A 23,487-nucleotide genomic window follows, 5' to 3' on the forward strand; every position below is an offset into this window, starting at 1 on the left:
GCTCAGTTGGTTGACTGTCCGACTTCCGCCCAGGTCATGATCTCATAGTTGGTGAGTTTGAGCCACACATCAGGCTCTGTGCTGAAAGCTCAGAGCCAGGAACCTGCTTCGGATTCAGTGTCTCCCTTTCTCCCTTTCTCTCTGCCCCTCCTATGCTCATGCTGTCTCTCTCACAAATATATATATATATATATATATATATATATATATATATATATATATATATGTAGGAAGAAAATATATCTTGAATTTTCCCACTTCCATGACAAGAAATTTCCATGTTAGCATTTTCCAAGCTGTGTGCTAGACATTCTACTGGTGATATACAAGATGATTTTAAGGGGTCCATGAATGTTAATTTTTATTAAGAATATAATATATCAAACTGATTTTGTGTATTTTACTGCATTAAACTATTACTGCAATTAAAACTATAAGGACATGAAGTATAGTTAGTACAATAATATAATGTCATGTAAATACATTGATACTAAAGTATCATATTGTATCGAAGGAAAACTGCGTATGGTAAAATGAGTAAGAGTATATCTGGACATCCCAATAATGTGCGCTTCTGAGGTGATGATCTTCCAAATTTTGGCAGTATCTCTGGAGAGAGCCAGTCTAGCTTTAATTAAAATTAAGGATTTAAAACAAAAAAAACCTTAAACCCAATGAATTAGGTGACAAGGAAGAAGGGTTAATGCAATGTAAGCTTTTATAGAGTTTGTATACACAGTGTGTTTATAGTGTCCAGTTTAACATAACCCCCCTTTGGTTCTTGCCCCTGAAAAGACAAAATAAATTTTTAGAGAGGTTTCTGATGGTATTATGTAAATTTGACAAAAAGAAGGGCGTATTACTTTTCTTATCTTGGTTCTATCATCAGGATAAAATATAATTGAAAAGATCACATTTATAATATTTCAAAATTCACTTATTACACAGTCATGAATATATATGTATTACATTGTATGGGCAAGCATCATTTGATGTTTGAAAGATAGCATGATGCAGAAAGAGAGCTAGTGAGATGAGGTGGCCACTTTGAAAGTGACCCAAACAAAATCGATGGGGCTTAAAGGCTAATGACAGAAAGGCATTTACTTGTATATTTCCTGTGGTTCAGTCCATATTTACTTTTCTGTTAAAATGTTCAATATTGCTCACGTTTGTTTATCTGATAACTTCTGATTTCTCTAGATAATTGTGGGTAAGCTATATTAAAAAAATAATTTAACATTATTTTTAATGGCCTGATATTATTAGTATTATCCAAATATACTGACAATATCCAAAGTATGTTTCTGCAACGATATTTCCTTTGGATGTGAATTAATAATATTAAGACAACAATAACAGCAGCAGCAGCAAAGTTTATGCAGCCACATAGGTTGGGGAAATAATGGAGTTAAGGTTAAATAAGGTTCTTAAATTGTCAAGGCAGATCTTTTCAGAGCCTTTAACACACATTTGTCAATTTTTAAAAGGAGGGTAGAATATGTGACAGTTTCCTAACATTTTTGAAAACTGAACTCTCATTAGGTAGGGAAGATAGTCTTCAGGAACAATATTCTCTGGATAAATTAGGAAACTCTGGTCTGAGACAAAAATAAAAAGTCGCCTCATAGATTAATAATTCCTTTAAATCTCTAATTTTTTGCTACCTAAATATTGACTTTTGGGCTCAAGCATTTGTAAGCAAGTACAATTGCATGCTTCCAGCCCAGATGGAGAATTAAACTCCTGATAGAAGGGTCCTTCTGAAATTCCTATGTCACAATTGGCTGTTGGATCCAACTCTGGCACAATAATGTAGCTGCTCTCTCAAAGGCTGCTTGCTAGATATGCAAAGCATATATGTGCCAGAGCTAGGCAAATTTGGCGAGGCTGCATCAACAAGGACCCATGAGTCCATGGCAGGGCATTGAAAGGTCTTTATGAATCATACAGTGGCACTGTCTGGCCCCTCTTTGTGAAATTCATTGAGAAAAGACAAATGGTCAAATAGGAACTTAACTGGATGCATCCCTTTGGTTGAAACTGTAGAGGGTTTGATAAAAGCCAATAGAAGAAACAGTGGCTCTCATAAACGTAATCTTATTTGAATATTTCCTCTGTGAAACTGCGTATAAGTAACTAAGTTGGAGTCTTAAGAAAAGGAATACTTCATGTGGTCTTAGTGTTATTTAAAAAAAATTAAGAGATGTTAATTGTAGAGCATTTTAGGTTTACAGGAAAATCGAGAGGAAAGTACAGAGAGTTCCCACATACTCTCTCCCTTCCCCATAGCCTTCCCCACCATCAACATCCCGCATCAGTGTGTGTGGTATGTTTGTTCATGAACCTACACTGAAACATCATTATCACCCAAAGTCCTTAGTTTACATTTTGGCTTCCTCTAATGGTATAGGTTTTGACAAATGTATAATGACATGTATCCACCATTATAGGATCATACCGAATAGTTTCCCTGCCCTAAAAATCCCAGTGTTATGTTCTAAAATGTGGAGGAGATTGGTTAAAAAAAAATTCTGATTATGGCTGTCTATTTTAATGGGGAAAATTTTAATCTTTGCTGAGTTTATTTTACATTTTGGTTCCAAACACTCCAATCACCTGAATCCTAGTAGGGAGGGCTTTGATCTATGACTTTTTCAAATTTTATATTGATTAAATAGATTTTAATCCTTTATAATATTCCTGAAATTTTTGTAAACATTAGGAATTATGGGGAAAAGGACAAAAATGAGTATGAGATTATATCTTAAAAATAAAAAAATAAAAATAAAAATGTTTAAAATGTCATTAAAGTCAGTGACATGATGGGGTGCCTGGTGGCTCAGTTGGTTGAGCATTTGACTTCGGTTCAAGTCATGATTTCACTGTTCATGGCTTCCAGCTCCATGTCAAGCTCTGTGCTGACAGCTCATAGCCTGGAGCCTGCTTTGGATTCTGTGTCTCCCCCTTTCTGCCCCTCCTCTGCTCATGTTCTGTCTGTCTCTCTCTTAAAAATAAACATTAAAAAAAAAAGGTCAGTGACATGAACAGAAATTTTGATTCATTAAAACAAAATGTCTTGATTTGACAAATTTTAATTGCACTCCTGCAATGTATCAGATGTAGGTACAGCAAACAGAAAGATGAATGAATCTCTGTCCTAAGGGATTTACAGTAGAGTAGTGCAGACATGTATTTAAGTAAGTAATCAAAGTGAAAAGTGCCAGCAGAGAGGAATGTATAAGAGGAGTGATATTAACTCTGGATTTGTGGGACAGGAAGAAAAAAATGCTGTTACCATTACAAACCAGCAAGTACCTTTTCTCTGCCCATTTCTTCATTTCAGGTCAACACCCCTTGGAAAGTACAAAAGACTGAAATGGGGAAACTGGTCTTCAGCAAGTAGACACCTCTTACATGCATACAGATGATGGAAGAATGGATCCCATATGTAAACACAAAGCTCTGCAGAGGTTAAAAGTGACTCTGAAAGACTTTGTTGAATTAGTATAATCACTCAGTGGTCAGGGAATTAAGACAAAGGCTCACTACTTTTTGGGCTCCTGCAACATCCAGGTTTATATGTTTCAGCTACATTTCATAGAGTTTATTTGAAAAGCATCAACAAAGGAGAATTTGGAAAGATTTTGTTCTCTATGTCTATGGAGAGTGAAAGAATTAAGCATTTTAGATTTGCTTATGGTTTTATTCTCTAAATGAAGAAATCAGCTGATAAGTTTTAGTAAGATATTTGCAACTTGGTGAAATCCAATGATCTCAGTAAATGCAAACTGAGCAAGATAAGAATCTAGTTTCTTTTTCTCTCTGTTATAATCTACTTATAGTCAACACCAAACACCTCCTTTCTATAATATAAGTGATTATAAGAAAATCAAATGTGAGACCTTCAGTGAACTAGGCTCATGTGATTCTAGAAAACTCATTCACCATAGAGCTCATCTTAACAATAAAGTTCTCATTAATCGGCTCATTTTTGCTTCATTCTTGAATGTACTAAAGATTAATATTTGATTAATATTATCTCTGATATACTTCCTCCACATTGGACTCATTTCATTTATTATCACCCTATGATTTATAATCATTTCAACAAGGGAAAGTAGTCCTATCAGACTCTATTTGACTATGCTTTGCAAACAAAATTTGCAAGTACTGAAGCAAGTGTCTTGTTCCTGAGTTGAAATAAATGGAAAACTAAATGCTATAAGAACATTGACACATTATTTGCAGTTGGACTGGAATGATATGTTACATAAGACAGGACATAAATGCAAAAGCAGAGATATTCAAAGGTCAGCATGGAGAGGCAATCTGTAAAAACAAAGTTTTTTTTTTTTTTTAATTTAAATTCAAGTAAGTTAACATACAGTGTAGTCTTGGCTTCAGAAGTAGAACCCAGTGACTCATGTCTTAAATGAGACACCCAGTGCTCATACCTAAAAGTGCCCTCCTTAAAGCCTAGCACCCATTTAGCCCATTCCCCCCATCATCTCCCCTCCAGCCACCCTCAGTTTGTTCTCTGTATTTAAGAGTCTCTTATGGTTTGCCTCCCTCTCTGTTTTTATCTTATTTTTGCTTCCCTTCCCCTATGTTCATCTGTTTTGTTTCTCAAATTCTACATATGAGTGAAATCATGTATTTGTCTTTCTCTGGCTGACTTATTTCGCTTACCATAATACCCTCTAGTTCCATCCACGTTGTTGCAAATGGCAAGATTTCATTCTTTTTCATCACCAAGTAGTATTCCATTGTGTGTGTGTGTGTGTGTGTGTGTGTGTGTGTGTGTGTGTGTGTGTGTGTATACCACATCTTTATCCATTCAGCTATCAACGGACATTTGGGGTCTTTCTGTAATTTGGCTATTGATAGTGTTGCTATACTGGTGCAACCACTCTGGAAAACAGTATGGAGGTTCCTCAAAAATTAAAAATAGAACTACCCTACAACCCAGCAATTGCACTACTAGGAGGTACTTATACAAAGGATACAAAAATGCTGATTCGAAGGGACACAAAACAAAGTATTTTTTAATTATTAGGGAACAACTTCAATAAATGACTGTGTTAATTTCTCAAGTTTCTTTTTTCTAAAGTTTATTTATTATGAGAGAGACAGAGACAGTGCGAGTGGGGGAGGGGCAGAGAGAGGGAGACAGAGAATCTCAAGCAGGTTCCGTGCTGTCAGCTCAGAATCCGACGTGGGGCTTGAATCATGAAACCACAAGATCATGACCTGAGTTGAACTGACTGAACCACCCAGGTGCCCCTATTTCTCAAATTTCTAATAACACTATTTCAGTGATTTGCCTTTGCTTTTACTATACATTATAGTGGTTAACAGCAGTGACTAATTTGCTTTGTTTTCTCCATTAATTATATAATTTTTCTAGAAAAATCTATCAAGTTTGCCTGATATGCTTTGTTCTTTCCGAAACTATGGCACTTATTTCCCATGACTCCATTGACTATTTTCTTCATGTCTTTTCTAATGTTTTGCGTGTGTGTGTGTGTGTGCATGCGCGCATGTGTGTATTTATTTATTTTTACCAAGTATTGATGTCAAACTTACAGGATATTTATTTTATAATAAATGTCATACACTCAAATCATGTTCTTCCTACTTTAGAAAACACCTTAATCAATACATAGTGGCTACTTTAGCATGATTCTACCATTACTGTAGGTACATGTGGTCTGGTGTTCCAGTGTTCCTGTGTCTGCCCTAGGTCCTCTTCAAATAGGCTTGATTTATTAATTTGTTTTTTCTTTTTTTTTTAATTCTTGCCTAAATGAAAGGCTTGGAACCCAGTGAATCCTAATGATGTGGTAACCTTGCTGTGTTTCAAAGGGCTGTGTGTTCAATACCAAGCTGTAACTTTGGCTTGTTTTTGTGAGCTTGATCAAATTGGCTAACTTCTTGTCAGTTTCCTCTGTATAGAAGTCAAAGGTGATCATTAAGCAACTTGCAGTGCTGGCAGTGTTGTGGGGACATCTTTGCTCCTTTTGAGATTCTATAGTGATAAAAAAAAATTACACTCAGATGGGGCTTCGGGCTGGCTCAGTCAGAAGTGCATACGACTCTTGGTCTTGGGGTCATGAGTTTGAGCCCCACGTTGGCCGTAGATATTACTTAAATAAAATTAAAAACAAAAATTAGGGGTGCCTGGGTAGCTCAGTCTGTTAAGCATTCAGCTTTGGCTCAGGTCATGATCTCGTGGTTCGTGAGTTCAAGCCCTGCATCGGGCTCTGTGCCGACAGCTCAGAGCCTGAAGCCTGTTTCAGATTCCGTGTCTCCCTCTCTCTGCCCCTCCTCCACTCACTCTCTCTCTCTCAAAAATAAACATTAAAAAATTAAAAAAACATTATACTCATAAAAATCAGGATTTAGATAGAATTTGTGATGGGTAGTACGTTTTCCATTGTATTTTATGTTAAAGCCCTCTGTCTAGACTTCTCCCTCCTAAAGCTCAGTGAATCTGGCAGCCAAACTGTTCTAGATGCAGGGCTCCTCTTGGCATCGTATCTCAGCATGGACTGCGCCAATCTCTCAGACTGTGTCTTTCTCTATCAATATTTGTGTGTCACAAATCTTTTCTCTTAGCTAGGGCATTTCTGGAAACCAATATGTTAAACAAACGTACAAATGTATGTTCAGATGTTAATGACGTGGAAATACCACAGGCTATTTCTGCCAACCCCAATCTAATTTTGTCACCATCTGCTTTCTACAGATACTCATAGCTGGAAATACTGATCATTCCCAACTGCAGACTTTATCCAGTTTCAGTTTCCAAGCCAATCCATAATGAGACTAGCAAGAGCTAAGTTATTTCAGTTTGAATTTGAACTGGCGGAAAGTCTCCTCTGGAGTCCATTTTTAAGATAGGATCTTCATGGTAACAGATGTCAGCAACCCTATTTTGAGTATTAAGTTAACTTAGGCAAACAGTAAAACTGGAAGCCTCATGGGGGTACTAAGTAATATAGACCAGGTGAAGCTACTAATTGGAGAAATATGGTTGCCACGAGCTATTTACTTTCCTAAAGTGTAAATAGCCCCTCTTCTAAACTTCATATCTTGGTTTTCTTCTCCTATGTGCTTTGTTTTGTCTTTACATGGCTTTGCAGAAACAGAATGTCAGGGCAATATATTTGATGGGAACTAAAATTTAGAACAAGCTCATAATCTTGTTTTATCTTTTGTGTCAAATGATATGGAAGATCAGGAGAGATAAACTGCTATTTGCTTCTGTTATTTCATTTGTAAAAATCAGGTAACTGTTACTTTGAGAAATTTTTGTCTTTGTTTTGTCATTGTGAAGTTTTAAGTTCTATTTCATCTAGATTTGGTGTCTTCTTTTGACTCTTTGGCTTTTTCCTCTTATTTAGTCTGGTTTGACCAGGCTTTTAGTTGAGACAGTAAGATCTTAACACACCAAAAACAGTGTAGACATATTAAAAGCAGCCTGGTTTGTGGGGAAGTTTGTTCCATTTTCCTTGCTTAGGGTTTTTTTTTTTTTTTCACATTTTGTTTAAGCAAGATTGAGGTACATTTGTCTTCCCCATATGAGTGAGTGGGCAATGCAAAAAAAAAAAAAAAAGTGAAGTGATTAGCAATGTTTGGACTAAATTATAACAGGAGGTTGGGCATAGGCAAGAAAGCAGGGAAACTAGGTCAAAATGGGATAAGGATTTGAAATGTCACAGTGGGACTGGCAATGAGTATGACCGACTCTGAAACTGATTTATCCCTCTCCTGACTTCCCTGTTCACTACGCAACAGCAATTGAATCCCAACAAAACTGAAACCTCTTTAGAATATGGCAGTTGTATCATGACTTACATGATTCTATTCAATCCTGGGAACCACAGCCTTTAAAACAAATATCTTGTAGGTAGTTACATATTATATAATTCAACATTTGCATCTTTAAGTGAATCATTATTCACCAAGTATAGAAAATCAAAAGCATCTGAGAAGACCTAAAAAAGATCAATACATTGGGATTTTCCTTTTTATGTACCTTTCCTCCTGATTTGGGACAGTTTCAAAGACAATGGAGGCCATAGACCAGGGAAAATGTCACCGGTTGACTTTTCTTTTACTAGAAAAATTTATTTAAAAAGTATATCACTTCGGGGGTGCCTGGGTGGCTCAGTCGTTTAAATGTCCGACACTTGGTTTCAGCTCAGGTTATGGTCTCATGTTTGTGAGTTCATGCCCCACACTGGGCTTTGGACTGACAGCATGGAACCTGCTTGAGATTCTCTCTCTCTATTTCTCCCTGTCCCTACCCCCACCCCCTCCAAAATAAATAAAAATAAAAAAATAAAAATAAAAAGCATATCACTTCAGAACTATGAAAGCGGTTTTCAATTTTGGGTTATGTCTCCCCTCCCCCCCCCCCCACAGTAGAATCCATATTCAATTATCAAATCAATTATCAGTCAATCCAGAGAAAGATCTGGTCAGCTATGGATGTCTTCAAGACCAGAATACCATCCACTTATAGAACTGCTGTAAGATTAAGATACTGATTCAGGTATGTGTGATCTCATAGAAGTCTTAAGTCACCCATGATTACATCAAATTAAGGTCTATCTTAACCACAGCCTAACTTGGTGGCAATAATTGATATTAATTGATGAATAAAACTATATCCAACATTATGTAGTTAGAAGGCCACTATCCAAATTTATTTATTCTTTCTCAGAATTGTTCTTCAGTCCCTTTTCCTTTCCCTTTAGCTTTCCTTTCCTGCTAAACCCTTTGTATTTTTGTGCCCAAACATTTCCCTTCCCTTCCCTTCCCTTCCTTCCCTTCCCTTCCTTCTTCTCTAAGTTCATTGGATTCTGAATGTGCAGATAGATTATCGTTACCTGATTTCACTGTGAAAATTTTACCTTTATGAATTGTCTTCCTTTGAGAAATTAGAACAAAACAATGTGAAGTTAAAAGCTTAGGGCTTCTGAGGGTACCATCTCCTGAGTTCCAATAGGATCTATAATCTTTCAGTCAAACTCTATAACCAAAACAGATTTCTTCTAAATAATTTTTTTGTGTGTGATTTTAAATGGATAATAATGGGTCTGTTCTGCTCAAATGTCCAGAACAATGTTTGGCACATATGAGGTAGTAAAAGAAGATGGCTAAAATAAGGGGTTAAGGGCTAAGACTTACATTAATTTTTTTAGGTAGTGTATTTATTGAATGCTTTGTGTATTGATGGCTAAAATAAGGGGTTAAGGGCTAAGACTTACATTGATTTTTTTAGGTAGTGTATTTATTGAATGCTCATTGTGTATGCTAATCATTCTGCAATATATTAGGGAATCTAGAGCAAATCATATTCTGGAGAGAGGCAAATAAAGGGAAATTTAAAAATGTGCTAACTGTACAATGTAGGGTTAAGCTTACAATGTAGGGTATTCTGTGAGGGTATAAGGTGGTACCTAATTCAGCATCAGCGGGGTCATGAAAAACATATTCACCCAACAAATAATACTTATTAAGTACCAGTTACTCTGGGCACTTTAAAAGAGGACAGACTCAGCTAGCATATGCCTTTTGTCCTTAGCTCCTTTCCTTTTTGCCATCTGTCTGGGCAGTTATGTTGCTATCAAGCAGTTTCAAAAGGATGAAAGCCAGAGGCTAAGGATGCCCCAGCAGAAATATAGAAGGATCTGAGCACCTGATGCAACCAGGAAGCCACCGTTCCAGCCTGGTCAGCAGATCTCCAAGTCTCCTGTACATGATAAAAAGAAAATGATCAAACTTTGAGTTTTACTATGTTATGTTCTGCTTTTAATTTTTATTATTCTAAAATATATACTCTGTGTGATTGTTGCTATTGTTGTTTTAGTTTATGTTTGTATTTGTCCTGGTTAATTTGAAGATCTGCATTTTTGTCCTGGTGGTTACCTTTATAGCTATGACTTTATATTACACACGTTGACCTTTATTGCTTTAAATGATGTCTGTAACTGACAAGGAGTTATAATCCGTCAATATATTCTACTTTCCCTACTCCCCTCCTCTCCCTCTACAATACAATTTTGCTATATCATGTTTTCTCAGCTTGTCTCAATACTCTTAAATGCTTTCACCAGTGGAACTTGACTTATCTTTACGAAATATCATTTGACAATAAAGAGAGTAAAGAGAAGGAAAATGAGCGCATCTCCAGTTACCTCCACCCTCTTTCTCTTTCCAATATCTGCAGCTGGTGTGTCAGTCCCTGGGTGATGAGCACGTGAGGGGGTTGTGAAGGAATATGGGCTCCAGCCTTTTGGGAAGGACTTCATGCTTCAGATAGAGATGAAGCAATGAGAAGTCTCTCCCATTCTTTCAGATTGCTTTATTTAGCAACTGTGGATCATGTACTTTCTCTGCCCCCACTAAGCCAGAAGGGTCGGCTTAGTACAGCAGGCCATCAGAGATTTCATTCAACTTTTCAAGGGGAGGTGCCCAACTCCCTGTGCAGCAGGAGCACAAAACAGGTTTCTTATGTAGAAACTGGCTGTGTGTTTGGGACTCCTCTAGATTCTAATCCACTATTTCAGCCCATGGGACCATCGAAAGCTCAGCTCACATATTTTCCACTGTGGAGTTTTCTCTGCCTAGTCTAAAACCCTACCCTCTACCTGTGCCTGGGTGTGGCCAGGAAAATGGCTGGTGATGAAGTCCACTTATGAAGGACGCTTCCCTCTCTGAATTTTAATTCTTATAGCTCTCTTTGCTTCTACAACAATCTACAACCTTAAAAAAAATATGACATTTCCAAAATTATTATACTGAAAAGAAATCTGTGCCCCTGGTTATTCCAGCATTATTTACAATGGCCAAGACACAGAAACAACCTAAGTGTTCATTGATGGATGAATAAAGAAAGTGTGATCTATTTATCTATATGTAGATATGTCTATATATATATCTATACACAAACACAATGGAATATTATTCAGTCATAAAAATGAAAGAATCCTGCCATCTGTGACAATGTGAATGAAACTTGGGGGCATTATGCTAAGTCAAATAAGTCGGACAGAGAAAGACAAATACTGTGTAATCTCAACTTACATGTGGAATCTAAAAAACACAAACTCATTGAAACAGAGAATAGATTGGTGGTTGCCAGAGGTGGGGTGTGGGGTGTGGGAGAAATGGGTGAAGCAGTGCAAAGGCACAAACTTCCAGTTATAAGATAAATAAGTCCTGGTGATGTAAGGTACAGCATGATGACTATAGTTAACAATACATTACTGTACATTTGAAAGCTAGCAACAGCAGATCTTAAGAGTCCTTATCACGAGAAAACAATTTCTATTGTTCTATGTGAGGTGATGGCTATATTTTGCAATATATATGTTTATCAAGGCACTATGTTGCACCAAAACTAATACAATGTTATATGTCAATTATATCTCCCTAAAACTGGAAAAAACAAGAAATTAAGTGTTTAAATAGTAAAACTTTTAATACGTGCTTACAGAAATAAAAAGTGAATTTTCGGTATTTTTTGTTTTTATTTTCCTAGTTGTTGTATCAGGAAGCAATGTCCTGCCACTGCCCACTCTGTTCTCAGAAACAGATTTCTGAACTCTCACAGATTTTGTGAAATTATAGATATGTACTGGGATTCCAAGCTGAATTAACTTTTCTTTCTAGTCTCAGGAAGGAAGATAGGCAGACGCTGCTATTTTACAGCCCTGGTAGGCAGTAGCATCCTTCCTACCATACTGACATTTGGGTTTGTTGGTTTCTTTGTTTATTTTTTAAGTGTTTTATTTTTGAGAGAGAGAGAGAGAGAGAGAGAGAGAGCAAGCATGAGCAGGGGAGGGGCAGAGAAAGAGAGAGGGAGACACAGAATCTGAAACAGGCTCCAGGCTCTGAGCTGTCAGCACACAGCCCGAAGTGGGGCTCGAAGCCATGAACTGCGAGATCGTGACCTGAGCCGAATTCCAACGCTTAACCAACTGAGTCACCCAGGTGCCCCTCATACTGGTATTTTGAAAGAAGCACTGCTCACTGCTATCCTACCACTTGCAGTGTCTTTAAACGTGAGAACAGAATATGCTGTGAAGCTTAAATAACAAATGTAGAAAGGGGAGACAAGCAGATTATAGAAACGCCTCAGTGTTGTACTGAATTTACTGTTCTAAACACATGCCAGGACCCAAGTCAGATGTGTCTGCTTATTAAAACTCAGTTTTTCTCCCCACCCTACTTCCAGCTCCTGAGAAAATTGATCATATTGAGCAGTATGATTAGGAAAATTTTATCATTTAATCTTTAAAGCAATTTATGAGGCATATATATTATTATTCCCCTTTTAGGTAAGGAAATGAAGGCTCAAGGGGATTAAGTAATGGACCCAGGATCACACAACTAATACATGGTAGTTAATAGAGAAAGACAGGGACTCTGGCCCCATCCCATGCTCAGACCCTGTCTGTTTCTGCTCTCTGAACCGAGGAACAGGTCTCTCTTGAGCAACTGTCTTTCTTCACTTTGCTGGTGGTCTCTTTAGTGGTGTCTGCTCAGAGCTTGCTTCGTCCCCCTAGATGTCTGGAGGCCTGGCAGTGCCCTGCCTCCAGCAGGCCTGGTCTTACTGGGGAAGACCTCTTCATTCCCCAATGTCCACTTTCATTTTCTAGTTCTCCTCCTTTTGAAGGAAGAGAAACACACACACATGCACACATCATTAGTGCTTCTAAAACAGAGAAATCAAAATCTTCCATCTAAAGAGGTTTTTCCTTCTCCTCCTCCTCCTTCTTCTCCTTGTCCTTCTTCTTCTTCTCTCCTTCTCCTTCTCCTTTTCTCCTCCTCTGTCTCCTCCTCCTCCTCCCCCTCCTCCTCCTTCTCCTTTTCCTTCTCCTTCTCCTTCTCCTCCTCCTCCTCCTCCTCCTCTTCCTCCTCCTCCTCCTCTTCCTCCTCCTTCTCCTCCTCCTCCTCCTCCTCCTCCTCCTCCTCCTTCTCCTTTTCCTTCTTCTTCTTCTTCTTCTTCTTCTTCTTCTTCTTCTTCTTCTTCCTTTCTTCTTCTCAGTGATAGGACATTTTACATCCCAGTTAAGGCTTCTCTGTTAATGTATAAAATCTTGGGTTTTCATATCTTGAGGTTCTGCCTCTAATTTTCTTTTCAGGAATTGTGGTAAATGGCACATATGGTCACATATTCTATTTTCTCCTTTGAAATTTTGTTTTAATTGTCTAATATGACATTATCCCATCCAGTGTATTTTTCATTCTGGATATCGTAGTTTCCATTTCTAAAAGTTTAATTTGTATCTTCTTATGTCTTCTATGTCTTTAATTAACATCTTTTTGAACATATGGGATGCAGTTGTAATAACTGTTTTGATGTTCTTGTACTAGTTGTGTTTGTACTATTGTTGTGTGTGGTATTATTTGTATCATTTCTGCAGAGGTCTTTCAATGGACTCATTCTCACCCTCACTTTTGGTCCTATTTTCCAGGCTTCTATGCATGCCTGGTGAGTTTTGATTGGAAACCAGAAGTTATGATTTTATCTTTCGGGGTGCTACTTATTTTCATTCCTATAAGTATTCTTAGATGATTAGGTTACTTGAAAACATTCTGATTTTTCCAGACTGGCCTTTGTTAGGTGGGATCAAAGCAATATTTGGTCACAGGTTGATTTTCTGGTTTTGCAGCAAGGCCCTTTTCTAGTATTCTAAATATCCTTTGAATTTTAGGTCTTCCACTCTGCTTTTTGTGACAAATTCTGTCTCTGTGTAATCTCTGAGTATGGTTCCCTCATCCTTTTTTTAAAAAATGTTTATTTATTTATTGTGATAAAGAGAGAATGTGGGGGTGGGGAGCAGAGAGCGAGGGAGACAGAGAATCCCAAGTAGGCTCCACACTGACAGTGTGGGCCTTGAGCTCACTGAGCGGTGAGATCACGCCCTGAGCCGAATGCTTAACTGCTTGACTGACAGAGCCACCCAGGCACACCACCCCAATTCCCTTTCAAATGGTTCTTTCCTTGGCCTCCAGTAGGTTCATCACAGATAAACACTGGTTAGTATCAGGAAATACTGAAGTGGACCCCTCTGCAAACTCTAGAGTCCTTTCTCTGGGGAGCTCATTCTTTCATGATATCTTTTCCTGCTGATATATTTTCCTGCTTTACCTGCTTTGGTCTCTCTAAACTCCCAACATTGCCTCCTTCAGGGAGCCTGCAGGGCTTTGCCTCAGTTCCCTTGCCCTCAGGCATAGCTGGGACATTTTCTGTAGGCAATAAACTGTGAATGTAAGGTGCACCTCACTTGTACCCCATCTTTCAGGGATCATTGTTCTTTATTATCTGAGATCTTGAGCTCCTACAACAGTAAATCTTTGAATAAAGAAATAACCAGCTTGGTGACATCCTTAAATTCAGTGACCAGTTTTTGAGTCGTTTTTATGTTGATATAATTATTACCTAGCACTAACTCCTTCTTGCTATGACATTACATGCTGACAACAACACATTCGTATCAAAATTTTATTCTTTATTCATACAGTCATTTGATTACAATCTTCACCTTCAGAGTACTATCATGCTGACCTTATTACATTTACTGTTGAATCTAATAATTATAAAGATTATCAAATCATCTGGATTTTGGACTTGTACAGTTTCGAAAATTGAAGTGTTAGGCTTTCTGTCTAGGGTGATGGCATTTGAGGTTTAAAAGGAGGCATATAAATGAAAAAATTGGCTCATGCTGGTCAAATGATTTGTCTAAAGTCAACCAACACGTCATTGTCAGAGCCAGGGACAACTCTCGGCAGCATGACTTCCAACCACTTGTCATAACCTCTAGACCACACTTTTCATCATTCAAAACCCTGAACATGCTTAGGGAAGTATTGCTTGCTTTCTTAGAGTACTTCTGTCAAATGGTCACTCTTTTGTTTGAATGTGTCACAGATAGATCTAGAAATTCATTCATATGTTTAACACACCCTGGTTTCCCTCTCTTCCCAATGCAGGGAGTAACACATTACATTTGCAATAGTTTGGCCAGTAGGAGAAACTTTGCCATAGTACAGGAATCACAAAATAAGCATCACACTCAAGACCCCAATTTCATGTAGTAATCCTTTAGTGTTGTGGTATGGAAAGGGATCAACCCAGGGAAGAAGAGATACAAAACAGGCCGATTAACAGAGGGGGTCATGCTCACTCTGGCACAATGCTCTGTGCTAATTGTTTCATTTGTTATATACACCAGTTATTCTAAAGAAATATTACCCTAGGTAACACTCATACCAATATTTTCCTTCAGATTTGGTATAGAAATAATTTTACGCTACTCATAAAAGTAATAATGAGAGCTAATAAAGCGAGACAAGAGAGGTAAAATGTACTTAGATTTTTTTTGATTACTTGATCTAATCTTTATTATTATCCTTTGAGACAAATGTCATTATCCCCATTTAACAAATTAGATAACTGAGTTTCAAAGAAATTAATTTTTCTAACTAAATATGTCAAAACGTGCCATAGAACTGAAGTCTGACTTCAAAGTTCATGCTTCTTCCATTGTTCTAAGGTGCTTCTCAAAATCACTGCTTTTTTTTCTTTTTTAAAATTTAAATCTAAGTTAGTTAACATGTAGTGTAATAATGATTTCAGGAATAGAATTTAGTGATTCATCACTTATATACAACACCCAGTGCTCATCCCCACAAGTGTCCTCCTTAATGCCCATGACCCATTTAGCCCATTCCCCAACCAATACCCTGCCAGCAACCCTCAGTTTGTTCTCTGTATTTAAAAGTCTCTTATTATTTGTCTCCTTCTCTGTTTTTGTCTTATTTTTGCTTCCCTTCCCTATGTTCATCTGTTTTGTTTCTTAAATTCCACGTGAGTGAAATCATATGATATTTGTCTTTCTGCGACCGACTTATTTCACTTAGCATAATACACCTTACTTCCATCCATGTTGTTGCAATGGCAAGATTTCATTCTTTTTGATCGCTGAGCAATATTCCATTGTGCATATATATACTACATCTTCTTTATCCATTTGTCAGTCAATGGACATTTGGGCTCTTTCCATACTTTGGCTATTGTCAATAGCGCTGCTATAAACATTGAAGTGCATGTGCCCTTTTGGATCAGCACTCCTGTATCCTTTGGGTAAATAAATACCTAGTAGTGCAATTGCTGGGTCATAGAATAATTCTATTTTTAATTTTTTGAGGAACCTCCCTACTGTTTTGCAGAGTGGCTGCACCAGTTTGCATTCCCACCAAGAGTGCAAAGTGTTCCTCTCAAAATAACTACTTTGCATGACTCAAGCTGCCAGCTCTTCAAGGTGCCACTTCCCTCAAGTGTATGAGAACGGGACACTCAGGAGACTTTCTCAGCACCACAAAGAGATAAATTTTCCATCCAGATCATTTTTCCCCTACTTGGGTAGTCCTGGGGGGTACCCTGTAGGTCTTTTTTTTTTTTTTTTTTTGCATCTATTTCTTTCCCAAATTGGAATCTGGTTTGGAGCTCGTCTTGTCTTTGCAGCTTCGTTTGGGGCTTGCCTCACATGTGTGAAGCTCAAGGCTCATAATCAAGACTCTTTCCTGGCAACTTACCCTCCATGGTTTCCCCACCTCCATCAACTTTACCAACTGCTTTCTTTCCCTAGGCAGTTCTCCTCACAGAAGTGTTCATGTATATGAAGACTGTAGTTTTGTTGTTGTTGTTGTTTTGGGGTTTATTTTGTTGTTGTTGTTGTTATTTTGGTTTTTTTACAGCATGTTAAGACCTTTATCTGATGTTCAAGTATGATTCAGAACCTTTAGCTCTTTCAGTTCACAATTAGAATGACAATATACCATCTTATGAGACTTTAAGACTTGGCTTGTGAGTTGCATGCCTCACAGAACATCCCTGACAAAAATCATTCTAGTTTAGGGCTTTTAATTCATCTATTATGTAATTACTTTGAGTATAATTTGTAAATTCTAGCATTTAGGGTTCTTTATAGAGTGTATTGTTTTTTAAAGTTAGTACTTCAAGACCACTTAGTAGGACAGCATTTTTGTCGAAGTGAAAATAACAAAAACGAAAACATTTTGGTGGCAATAAGCTAGGGAGGAAGCATGAGACCAACTTTAATAATATGATTCCAAGGCAGCTTATGAGAACCCTATAAACCATGGGGGTTTCCATTAGAAAAATACTAAAATTTAGTTCTGTGAAATCTAGGGGCTTTCTGATGTTCAGCTGTAACACATCTGGACTGAAAAATTAAATCTCGTTTCATAAGCATCCTGTGTCAGTTTCTTTGCAGTGCAGGAAATAGGTTCAAAAAAAATAGATATGAGAAAAGATATGAGAAAGGCATACAATTGCTATGCAGAATGCCCTGCACACTAGTTCATACTAATGTGGCCATTTCCAGGAATCAGTGATTGATTATTTTTCACGTGATATACTTAAAACACACTGATGAGATGATATACTTAAAACACACTGATGAGAAAGTATTCACATTTAAGCAATTGTCAAGCATCTTTGCCGGTGCAATCATGTGTTCATATATTTATCATTAACACTGACATGTAGACATATGCATCTGAATGTTCTACATGCTTTTTCATGTTTCACTTTTTATGTGTAATTCAAGAAACATTTTAAGATAATCTACTTCACTTACGTTTCACTTTTGTTGTATTATGCTTCTTTTAAAGAATCTCAAAAGCTCTTTACTAGAAAAGCACACTGGTTTAAATATGTAACAACTGACTTATATCTATCTCTAGAGCATAAATACCATTTTTTCCTACATAAATCCGTTCATCTTGACTACTCTGAACAGATCTTGAATACTATGAGACAGATGTTATTATTCTTATATTTTACAATGGAAAATCTAGTCTCAGAGATGTTTTTAAACCTGCTTCAAGATTTACATATATTAATACATATATGTATATATATGTGTGTGTATATATATATATGAATGTATAAATTTAGAACTCACTATGAGCTATGTTTTCTGTATATTTACCAATCCTCACAATGACCATAGAAGGAAGGGACAACTTAATCTCCATTTGATGGAGCTATAGTTTTGGAAGGTTAAGTAATGAGCCTGAATTTACACACTTAACAAACTTTAGGGCTAGAATTCATAGTCCTTGGTGTCTGATTTAACACCTAACTGCTGTTCACTCTACCATATTTATTTTCCTGTCCTTTGGCCCTACCAGGACAGTGCAAGGACATACACCCAGGGCCTCTGACTCCATTGTCCATGGAGTATCTACTCTAAGATGTGTTAGTTTTACAAGTACAAGAATTTAATTGGTGTGAGAGTTTCAACACATTGATATTTAGAGGTAGCAATAATCCCCACAAGTGGAATTATTTTTTACATGATTTATTACTCAAGAGTAAAACTGCAGAAGCATCTGCCCCTGAGACATATCCTTGACTAAGACTGATAGAAGATGTTTTAGCAGCTCAGCAGTAAACAGCCGGAAAAGCACCTTATCTAAAAGGGTGCCCTTGAAAGTAACTGACTGCTACTATGATTATAAATAAATCTTAAATATAATTAAAATAAAATCTCTCCAAGGCATTTCCTTTAACTGTTTAAAACATAAACCCTATGTCCTTGGTAAAGCCTTGGTTTTGAGTCAGCCAAGAAAACCCTGTGAAAGGAGCAGAGGTGGCTTATTCTGGAGTGCTACTCTGACCTTCCTGTCCCACAAACTGAGGTCAAATTTCCCTGCAGTAAACTTCAAAACTGCATAAATGAGGACATGTACATAGTCAATCCACTGCTCTGTCCTCTGAGGTCAATTCTCCTTCTCAGTCTCACTCTTGAACTTCCTCCATGACATCTGATAGGAGGGAAGTGTTCAGCTGACACTTTGTCAATTTCTCTTCCAGGATGATGGCAACCTAGGGCATTCTATCTCTGACTAAGTAACTGGCCCCAAAACTTCGGAAAATGCCAGTATGAAAGTTAGTGACCACAATTAGTCATAGGCTGCATCGATCAAGAGAGATCCTTGCTGTTTACTTCCCTTTGAACATTCTTTACTCGGTGTTGAGACTAAAAAGTACAAACCGTGGCTGAATGCTGTAATAGTTTGTTCAAGCCAGGGCACATACAGTTCTTGAAAATAGAGCTGTGACTGCATTCAGATATTCTAGTGTGTGAGTTAATGCTTGCGGGTTGTGTCTTTTAGCTGATGAGGAAATGCTACTGAGCGCTTCAACCTTGAAAATTCAATCTAAGTCATAGATAAAATTATGGATCAAATGAAAATTGATGTGTAATCCCCCTGCCATCTCTTTCTGGATACCCTTTCCAGCTGTCTTCACTGGGCTGTCTTCAGTGGATCTCTTAAGTAGTTTCACAATGAAAACACTTAACCCTTTGTGTTATCTTTATCAGTGACAGTGATGCCTAAAGGGAAGATACTTTAGAGCAAGCTTATTACTTCTTAGCTGTATTAGCTCCATGTAATGCTTATTCTGAACAGTCCCCAATTTTTGGACTTCCAAAGCTCATCTTAAAAGGAATTGGCTTAGCTTTTCATTGTTAAGGTGAGATCAAATTGAGTATTTGTTAAGTGGAAGCTACGGTATTTGAATTGTAAGTGCCCCTTAAAGGCTGGCTAGAGGAATTGCAAAATATGAGGGGAAGGCAGCTGTATGTGCACTATGTAAGTGAAGCTCAGGTCTGGGAGTGGCCCAGATGTGGGGATTCAAGTCCAGAGAGCTTAAGAAAAAAACCACGACTTCCTCACTTCCTCACAGAACGCCCTCCTCCTGTCCTCAGAGCTGCCTTCAGCTGGCTTAAAGGAGGCTCGTGATTTCTAAGTAACTGTAAGTAGGGCAGCAGCAGGAGCAGGTTTGAAGCTTTTTACTTTATTTAATTTTTTTTTCCTTTTGGTCAAAACCTTTAGTTACTAGAAGCAATTTTGAAGACTTCTGAGGAACACTGTAGGGGAAAGACAATATTATATGGTAAAAGATAAGTTCAAGGGAAAGGAAGAGTGTCATTTGAACTTCTCTAGAAAATCTTTGAGGGTTGGGATGTTACTGTCATCATCTACTCAATTTAAGACATTTAATTAGTGTGTAGTTCATGCTATGGAGAGGAATGCAGAATTGTTTTACCCAGTAGAGAAGGTATTGCATGCTAATTGCACAATTATGTTTAATACAGGGCAGGATAAAAAAACTGTGTTATTAGAGGAATGCAAAAAAATGAAATGACATAGAAAACGTGAAGAACTTACAACTGAGGTATCGAGTTCAGTTCCCAGAGGCTGCTAGCTTCCTCTTTCACCTTGCCTGCCTCGTGTCAGTGCTCACTGACAGGAGATAGTCTGGCCAATCGTTAATTACAGATGGACTTAACTGCTAGTGGGATGTGTAAACTCTTTCATCTACTATTGTAGTTGAACATATGCTTTCAATTAGCATATCAAAAACTTTGGAAGGCTTTGTTAAGTGGTAGACCTGATGATCTGCAGGAAATAATAAAATTCAAGTTCAATGAAGGGATGATTTTAAAAGACTTTCTATTTTGATATATTTTTTGATATAATTATGATATATTTTGATATAATTTTGATATGATTTTTTATTTTGATATAATCACAGAAGACTTGGAAAGATAGTGCAGGGTTCATGTGTAATTTTCACCCACTTCCCTTAACTTTAACATTTTATGTTAGTAAAACTAAGAAATCAACATTGGCATAGTACTGTAGCTAAGCTACAGACTTTAAAATCAGATTTCCCCAGTTTCCCACTAATATCCTTTTTATGCTTAGCCTTCAGATGGCAAAAATATTGAAAATATTTGTAATACTAACTGATGATAAGGATGTACAATAATTGAAAATCTCATACATTGGTACCAACACTTGGACAAATAAGTTAGTAATATCTAGGACTTCACTGTGCCTTTGAGTTGATATTTTATATTCAATGGAATATGTTATTAAATATGTTTGCATTGAATAAACTATAGTATTAATATTGTTTCTTTTCACTTTAGACATGGGAACTGGAAAATTTTAAATTATATATGGGGATCACAGTACATTTTTATTGAACACACTGATCTAGAATGTAAAAGAAGTGTTTACCCTAACACTCAGATATTTTAGATACATTTTAGAGAAGTTCTCATAGTTTATAATGAAGGGACATATGCAAGACTTCCATTGTATTAATATTGTAATAACAGGAAATTAGAAACAACTTATATGTTTGTCAATAGAAGAATATATAAATAAATTTTAATATATTTACATAATGGAAAATATTCAGTAGTAAAAAATTGTCTACATTTACTGATCAGTATAGGTAATAATTGCAAACAAAATGATTAAAAGAGACAAATAATACAAGGTTAAATAAAGTGTTCTATATCATCTTAATGTAAATTTTAAAAATTAAAAAATGCTCAAATCATTAATTCATTCTTTATGGATATAGACATAAATGAAAAAGGATAAAAACATGGATGGGAGTTGAGATTGACTGCATTTTTGACCCTGTTTTTTACCCTCAATATGTGCACCCTTTTTGACTTGTAACTTATAGTGCCCTCTCATTATATGTGGGCTGCACTTCCCCTTTCTTGACTTTGGGTTTGGCCATGTGTTTTCCTTGGCCAAAAATATATGGCAGAAGTGAGTATGCTAGTTCCTAGGCCTCAAGAGCCTTGTCTATTTCTCCTTACTTTCCTGTGTCTCTGCATTGCTAGTTAAAGAACAGGCCTAGGCTAGCCACTAGTCCTAATGGGAGACACATGGAACAGAGCCAAAAGGCCCCAGCTAAGCCAGACTTCCTCGGCTCTACTGGACTAACTCACATACGAATGAACGTATTGAGATCTGCCGAGACACACATTGGATCCCAGCCTAGATTTACTGAATCCTCAGTTTTCTCTCAGGTCCATGAGAATAGAAGATTATAGTTTTAAGCTATTTCATTTTTGTGTCATTTGTTACACAGCACTTTTTATGGCAATAGCTAACTGATAGAGGAGATACACACCAACTGTAGTGTAATATTTCTATCTAAGGTGAAGAAACATAAATGTTTTGTACTCAAATGCTTTTTCTTTTAAAATTGTCTCTTATAAATATGAAAAAAATTAACATTTGTTAGATTCAGATGATAGATATATGTCTGTTGTAATTCAATATTTTGTACATATTTGAAATATCTTAGTACTTTTTCAAAAGATAAAATATTTAAAAAGTAAGACTAGGGGTGCCCGGGTGGCTCAGTCAGATGAGTATCTGACTCTTGGTTTAGGCTCCGGTCATGATCTCACAGTTCATAGGATGGAGCCCTGTGTCCAGCTCCATGCTGATGGCATGGAGCCTGCTTGGGATTTCTCTCTGCCCCCCGCCCCGGCTTGTGCAAGCATGCTCTATCTCTCTCAAAATAAACATTAAAAAAAAAAGTAAAACTAAACGGTGCTACATCCAGATATGGAATATTATTCAATGCTAAAAGAAATAAGTTATCAAGAGATGAAAGACGTGAAGGAAACAAGTGCATATTACTAAAATATGTAAGAAGCCAATCTGAAAAGGCTACATACTATATGATTTCAATTGTATGACATTTTGGGAAAAGCAAAACTATAGAAATAGTAAAAAGATCAGTGGTTGCCAGATGTTGGGGGATGGGAGAGATGAATAGGTAAAGCCTAGAGGATTTTTAGGGTAATTAAACTACTCTGTATGATGTTTCATAACGGCAGATACATGTCTTTATACATTTATCAAAACCTATAGAATGGACAACACTGACAGTGAATCCTAATGTAAACGATGGACTTTGGGTGATTCTGATGTGCCAATGCAGGCTCATCATTTGTAACAAATACACCACTCTGATGGGAGATGATGATAATGGGGGAGGCTATGCATGTGTGAGGACAAGGGGTATATGGGAAATCTCTGTACCTAGTGCTGTGAACCTAAAACTGCTCTAAAAAATAAAGGATATTAAAAAAATAAAAAAAAGTAAAATTAGAGCACCAATTGCCCACCTTTATATTACTTCATTTGTGATTTCAAGCCAATATTAATTCTCTGATACTTTTCCACATTCATTGTTGGTTTATTTAAATAACTCTTGTTTATAATTCATATTTATGTTTATGTTCAATTATCCCTTCAAAAATGTTTAGCATTTGTCCTCCCAGATTTTTCATTTTTTAATAAAATACTTATTGTATTGCATTAACATAAAATGGAATGGACTTGGTGACCTTTTATGTTTCCAATACCTGTCATGATTTAATCTACTAATCTGTGAATCATATGGCAGTTAAAGAGAGTTCATATCCAACACATGGTTAAATCTGAAAAGCAATGAGTGATAACATATCTCTCATTTTCCTCCACCTTTTCAGAGATATTGAGACCTACACAGTACCCAGAGATAGCCACATTCCTCTG

General features: G+C 36.9%; 1 long non-coding RNA gene across 1 annotated transcript in view; it reads left to right on the top strand.

Annotated features, from left to right (window-relative positions):
* The window catches only part of LOC144614815 (uncharacterized), a 374,779-nt gene that overhangs the window by 173,487 nt on the left and 177,805 nt on the right, over window positions 1–23,487 (top strand). The window lies entirely within an intron of this gene.

The sequence above is a fragment of the Panthera onca genome, chromosome F1 (assembly GCF_046562875.1).
Source record: "Panthera onca isolate mPanOnc1 chromosome F1, mPanOnc1 haplotype 2, whole genome shotgun sequence".
In the NCBI taxonomy this organism is placed as follows: domain Eukaryota; kingdom Metazoa; phylum Chordata; class Mammalia; order Carnivora; family Felidae; genus Panthera; species Panthera onca.